We start from the raw sequence: 6,946 nt of genomic DNA, 5'->3' as shown, positions 1-6,946 counted from the left end.
TCTTTGATCTTGCTTCCCCACACTACATGTTTCGGCCTCAGACGGCCATCATCAGGTGTATAACACTCACGTCGCTGTAGTGTGGGGAAGCAAGATCAAAGACACAAAATATATTGTTTGCACTTGAGACGGAGTTTATATCATTTATCGTATAGAGTGCAACAGGATGCTTAAATATAATATTGTTTTAGACCATTTTGGATAGGAAATTTATGAGACAAATGTTTACCTCTATGGACTTACTGTAGGTTTCTCTACGCTTCTGCACAAATGTAAAGTTATCCCTGTACTTAATTAGTGCCACACAAGTAAGATGCATTGTGAAGGGAAAGTACAGGTGCATTCTTTCTTATCTTTGGTATTAGTTGGAGGTGTGTGGTCATCTTCATGCCATGACTACTTTACCTCTGGAGAAAGCTCCAAATTCTCATTGGAAAGGTGGCTTGTTTCTACCCAGAATCGGTCCAGACACTAATGGGGAGAGAAAATCACTACCCTTCTCAGGGTCCATAAATATCTGAATACATTTTTTGTGTATTCAGAAATTCCGGTTATGATAACTGCTTTGTTGTCCCCCCCACCAAACCAAACCCTTAAATTGAACCACTTATAAAGACCTTTCTTTGCATCTCACGTTAGCCTTAGTTGTCATTAGTATTTGAATTATAGTTACATTCTTCACCAGTGTTCTCACTAGGACAGTCACACAGTAAGCACAGAATATCTCTTTGGTCAGGAAAATTGAAATTGAAACTGAATGTGATGTGCTTTACTTGTTTCTAAAAAAAAAGAAGAAGAAAAGTGTTAAATGACATATCACCATGGGAAAGTTAGATTGAAATAATTTTTATTGACTAGGCCATACATTCCTACAACCTTCAGTATTAGGAATGATGTAGAAACAATGGGAGGTGTCATAAAGTTCCACTGCTGGAAACAAAATCTGCCTCACACCACAAGAACTGTAACTGCTATGCAGTGATTAAGATAGTATCAAGTAGCCTCAACACTTAAAGCACCTAAATCTGTTTCTCATAAATTGGTGCTGTCCCCTCACCAGCACATTCATTCTTCGTTCCAAGTCCCACAGGACTCATGACTCTGGGTGTCCTACAACTGTCTGTCTGTCTCTCTCTCTCTCTCTCTCTCTCTCTCCCCCCCCACCTGCTGTGACAGACAAATTCTATATATACACTATACTGTGCTGTGTAGTTGGCCCCTGTGGTACCAGCTACTGGGGCCAGGATAGCTTCGCCAGTGTAATGATTGGGCTATTAGTTGGATGCCCAGAGAATTGGAGTTTGATTCCTGGTAGGTACAAAGATTTTCCTCTCTGCTGCCATGTCTAGATGAAGTCTGGGGCCCACTGGGGTTTCATTTCCCTGTGGTAAATTGGCCATGACATGAAGGTGCTCACTCACCTACATCTATAGTGCATTCGCGGAGACTAGAGAGTCCTCGTAAACAAATGCACGCGGTATCCCCTTTGCTCTATAAATGAAATCGTGCAGCGATCATGTGATGTGTGTCCCGTTGCAGGGGTGTCCGAAGTTCACTCTTCAGTCTGAATGCAGGTTAACGTGCGTCCAAATGCAGTGAGTACACTGAAGTAACTGCGCGCTTTGTCCACTCCTTGCTGTCAGCTGTGGCGATGTGGGGCTTGCTTTGTTTACGCTAACTGTCTCCGCGAATGGACTATAGTTTCCAAGGTTAAGAAAGAATGGAGCTGTCTCTCCACTCCCAAATGCATATGCATGGATAATCAGAGAGGTAAATTTGGTAATTTTTACCCTCACTTTGTACTACTCTGATTGTGTTAAAACACCTGGACGAGGACATAAACATTACAGTGAGTTCATAAGTGTGCTTTGTTTCAGTATATGGAACCAGCTGGGAGTCAGGATGGAACTGAAGCTGCTGCAGGCAGTAGTCCTACCTTTCATCCAAGCCAAGGAAACTGTGACAGATACCATGCATACCAGAGAGGCTCAGGATTGTCACAGCAGTCTAGGTGTGTTAATGTTATGTGTACACCTATTGAAGTGGTAGTTGTATTTCAGGAGTGATGTGAGAAGTTCTGATGGAATTTGGTACCCTGAGTAAAATGAATACCCAGAATGATTATTATTTGCCTGTCTTAGAGAAAAACTTAATTCAGGTTTTAAAGTATTTCTTTATAAATTATGTAGTTAATAAATAGTTTTGACAGCTTTAAAAATAAGTGACTGAATACACTGTTTCAAGATATCTGAGGAACATGTCCAATGGATGTTTTAATTAGGGGAAGTCTTAAATCCAAGTAAATTCATTAAGACAGAATTATTTATCATGATTTATTCTGTAGCATGAATTAAAAGACATTTGTGTTTGCTGTTTACTGACCTTGTTTCAACATTTCAATGTCATCTGCAGGAATGTGTGTTTTTGTGTTACAAACTAACATTAGTTCAAGATTAATGTCCAACTGTTGTACATGCTTTAGAACATTTCAGATGCTTAAAAAATTCTGTTGAGAACCATCTTACATTATACTTTAAAAATGCAGTAATGCTTATTTTTAACCTTCTATGTATAAGAGTTTTTTATACATCATCTTACATATATAAAAAGTGGCCTCCGTAATCTAGGGGTAACGTTCCCACCTCATGACTCAAGGTATGCGTGTTCAAACCCGGCGGAGGTCGTGGAATTTTTAAGGGTGGAAAAATTGAGGGAACAATTCCTCCATGAGGGACTTTAAGCCTTGGGTCCCGTGTCGTAGATTTACGGCACGTAAAAGATCCTCATGTCTACAAGAGACCTCTGAGCAAAATTAGGCAACACATTTTCCCACCCAAGTAGTTTCCAATGCCTCTGGTAGATGGGGTAAATATCAGGTACTGAGGGCCGACCTCGTTGGCTGAACGGGGCTGATAGCACGCACCAGTACCGGTAGGGTATAGTGACAGTAGAAATTAAAGGGGGACGCACAATGGACCAATAACTGGTCTAAGTGCATGGGGAAACCCACCCCCTCTAATAATAATAATAAATACATATATAAAATAGTAGGGTATGTTTCTTCATGTATACTACGCTTCCTATATGCAGTTCAAGGATAATGTTGAACAAAGCATAAATGGCTGCTGGCATGCTGAGTGAACCACACCTCATGATGTAGTTTTTGGTTGTGTTATGCCAAGTAAGGAGCTAAAGGTTCAACTTTTTTGGAAGTTAGTGGGAAAATGAACTTAATCTGTATATGTGGTGCAATCCTGAAGTTCCCAAAATATATTAATAAAAACTATTACATGAAACCTGGATCTTATTCTGCACCATCACCTTCAGAGTAGTCCCTTTCGGAGTGCATACACTGATTCCAGCACTTCTGCCACTTTTGAAATGCATCCTGGAAGTCTTTCTTTGTTAAGGTGTTTAGTACCGTCTGCAGTTCTGCTTGAATTTCCTGAACTGTATCAAATCTTCGCCCCATCAACTTGATTTTCATCTTGGGGAAGAGAAAGAAGTCATATGGAGTTAAGTCTGGCGAGTACGATGGGTGGGGAACAACTGCCATCTTGTGTTTAGCCAAAAATTCCTGCACAATGTAAGCTGTATGCGGTCGTGTGTTGTCATGGTGGAGTACCCAGTTGTTTGTGCGCCACTTCTGGATGTTTTCTCCTCATGTCCTCCCTCATATGCCTTAGAACATCGCGATAGAACTCTTTATTGACTGTCTGACCAGGAGGGACAAATTCCTTATGAAAAATCCTGTCAGTATCAAAAAAACAGATCAACATGGACTTAATGTTGTGCTTGACTTGTCAACTTTTTTTGGCCAAGGTGAAGAAGGGTTCTTCCATTGCGATGATTGCTGCTTACTTTCAGGGTTGTAGCCATAAACCCAACTTTCATCACCAATGATGACATTCGAAAGAAAGTATGGATCTTCTTGAAGCTATTGTTGAAGTGCCCTGCAGACTTCCAAGCGATGCTGCATCTGTTCATTTTGCAGCAGTTGTGGCACAAACTTCACGATAATCCTCCTCATGTTCAGTTCCTCTGACAAAATTCGTCGACATGTACCATAACTTAGTCCCAAGGTGTTACAGAGGTCTTGGATGGTCAGTCTATGATCTTGCAGAATCAGATCCCTAACTTTTGCAACATTTTCTGGTTTGGTGCCAGTTGACGGCCGTCCCGAATGATCGTTGTCATCAGTCGATGTTCGGCCATTTTTGAAATGCTTATACCAGTCACAAGTTTGTGCCTGGCCTAAACTGTTGTCACCAAAAGCTTGCTTCAACATTTGGTGCTTTTCTGCAGTGGTTTTCCCAAGTTTAAAACAAAACTGCAAACTCATGGAAACACAACAATGGAAATACGTTCACCAATAATAAACCCAACCACTCATTTCGACGCCGCTTGCCACACTGATCCAAGAAGGGTGTGTGGGGAGACACCTAGCGGTATTTCGATGTACTTATAACCATTTGCCCGCAAAATTCAAATTTCGGGAACTTTTGGATTGTACCGCATACAAGTGATTTTCCCATTAGCTTCTAAAAAGATGAACTGTTAGTTAACTAGTTGGTGTAACATGTACTATAACTACATCATGAGGTCTTCTGATTTTGATATATATCTGTATGTGCGTGTGAAGATTTTTATCTGGAATGTTGTGCGAGCTGTGGCTGTATTTAATCCATTGTTGTTAGTGCCTGAACTGCATACTAATGTCCCTTCAGTATTAATTCTCATTACTGATTAACACTGAAGTACTGGAATGCTGTAGAACCCTCTTACCTAAATGCTAGTAACAAACAAGGAAGATGCATCTTACCTGACAAGTCAAAATGGAACAAGACGTCCTTCCAGTAATGTTTAGTAGAAGTCTGACACATCTCCCATGCTAGATGTCTTCAGTATTCGTAAGAACTGGGTTACAGATATGCTTTGCGTAGCCGATTCAACTTCTTTGACTCTGCCATATATTTGAGACACAGAAAAGTTAACAGAAGATAACCACAGCAATACAGAAAGAAAATATGATGTTTGTGTTCCATACCATTCATGATATTGATAAAACGGACTGTTGTGAAATCACATAAGGCAGGAAGCTGACAGTTCTCCTTCTCCTTCAGAGCTACACCCCTTTGTGAGCGTTGGCCTCCCTTGTAACAGCCTCCCAATTATTCCTGTCTTGTGTCTTCTTCCACCAAGCTGTCACTTCTAAAATTCTTAGGTCATGCAATATATTATCCAGCCATCTTAATTTTGGTCTTCCTTTCTTTCTGCTGCTTACTAGCTGGGAGAAGGTTAATTTCTTGCAGAGCAAACTTTCATCCATCCTTCTGATATACCCTAGCCACTTCAGTCTGTTTGTTTTTGACTGCACTATATTTAGTTCTTTGAATAATTTATATAATTCCTCATCATATTTTATTCTCCATACTCCATTTACATAGCTTGGGCCATGGAATTTTTCTTTAAAACATTTTCATTTTATCCTCATTCAAATTAGTGAGTGTTCAGCTCTCACTACCATAAAGTACAGCAGGTTTTATAAGGGTTATATACAAGGTGTGTTTCTTTAAAACATTTTCATTTTATCCTCATTCAAATTAGTGAGTGTTCAGCTCTCACTACCATAAAGTACAGCAGGTTTTATAAGGGTTATATACAAGGTGTGTTTCTTTAAAACATTTTCATTTTATCCTCATTCAAATTAGTGAGTGTTCAGCTCTCACTACCATAAAGTACAGCAGGTTTTATAAGGGTTATATACAAGGTGTGTTTCTTTAAAACATTTTCATTTTATCCTCATTCAAATTAGTGAGTGTTCAGCTCTCACTACCATAAAGTACAGCAGGTTTTATAAGGGTTATATACAAGGTGTGTTTCTTTAAAACATTTTCATTTTATCCTCATTCAAATTAGTGAGTGTTCAGCTCTCACTACCATAAAGTACAGCAGGTTTTATAAGGGTTATATACAAGGTGTGTTTCTTTAAAACATTTTCATTTTATCCTCATTCAAATTAGTGAGTGTTCAGCTCTCACTACCATAAAGTACAGCAGGTTTTATAAGGGTTATATACATGGTGTGTCCCAAAAGTCATGAAATACATTTCTTTCCCGCGTTCCTACTGGTCAGAGTGCGCTGGAATTGGTTGGGTTGGGGGGGGAGGCATTTAGCTTCACAGCGCGCCAAGTTCAGTCTGCTCGAGCATCGGAGGCATCAGTATCGCTGATTTAGTGCACCTGTGTTTTGTGACCACGTCACGGCTCGTGATGGCGGATACTTTCGAACAACATTGGGCGGTCAAGTTCTGCACAAAGCTCAACAAAAAAGCTGCCGAAACTCACAAACTGCTTAAGCAAGCCTACGGGGAGTGCCAGAATGCTGAATGGTACACCTCAGCTTCCCTGAAACCGAAGAAGGCGAAGATGAGCAAATCCAAAGTGAAAACAATGCTCATCGTCTTTTTCGACGCCAAGGGTGTGGTCCACAAAGAGTTTTTACCCCAAGGACAGACCGTCAATGCTCCCTACTACGTGGATGTTTTAGAAAGATTAAGGAAAATGGTCATCCGCGTGCGAAAAGACATCGCCGCTAACCGGCGGCTGCATCATGACAATGTGCCCAGCCACACATCTCAGCTCGTCCGTGAGTTCCTGGTGAAGAACCACGTGGCAATGCTGCCGCAGCCACCCTACAGCCCCAACCTAGCTCCGGCCTACTTCTTTTTGTTCCCGAGGATGAAAACTGCACTCAAAGGACACCGTTTTGAAAGCATTCAGGCTATCCAAGTGGCCGTGACAACAGCTTTAAATGAGGTTCCCATCGAGGTCTTTGAGGGGGCGTGCCAGGCATGGGAGAGTCGGTAGAAAAAATGTGTAGATGCTCATGGACAGTACTTTGAAGAATATTAACACTTTGTACCAATATCATCACTAAATTAAAA

The 6,946-nt window shown here is 40.7% G+C and overlaps 1 long non-coding RNA gene across 1 annotated transcript in view; it reads left to right on the top strand.

The window, feature by feature from the left end:
- Window positions 1–6,946, top strand: part of LOC111863440 — a 16,503-nt gene that overhangs the window by 4,842 nt on the left and 4,715 nt on the right. The window contains exon 2 of the long non-coding RNA XR_002842601.2: window positions 1,878–2,011. This is a non-coding gene — a long non-coding RNA (uncharacterized LOC111863440). The remainder of the gene's footprint in view (window positions 1–1,877; window positions 2,012–6,946) is intronic.

The sequence above is a fragment of the Cryptotermes secundus genome, unplaced genomic scaffold (genome assembly GCF_002891405.2).
Source record: "Cryptotermes secundus unplaced genomic scaffold, Csec_1.0 scaffold1857, whole genome shotgun sequence".
Classification (NCBI taxonomy): domain Eukaryota; kingdom Metazoa; phylum Arthropoda; class Insecta; order Blattodea; family Kalotermitidae; genus Cryptotermes; species Cryptotermes secundus.
This window is presented reverse-complemented; position numbering and strand designations above follow the sequence as displayed.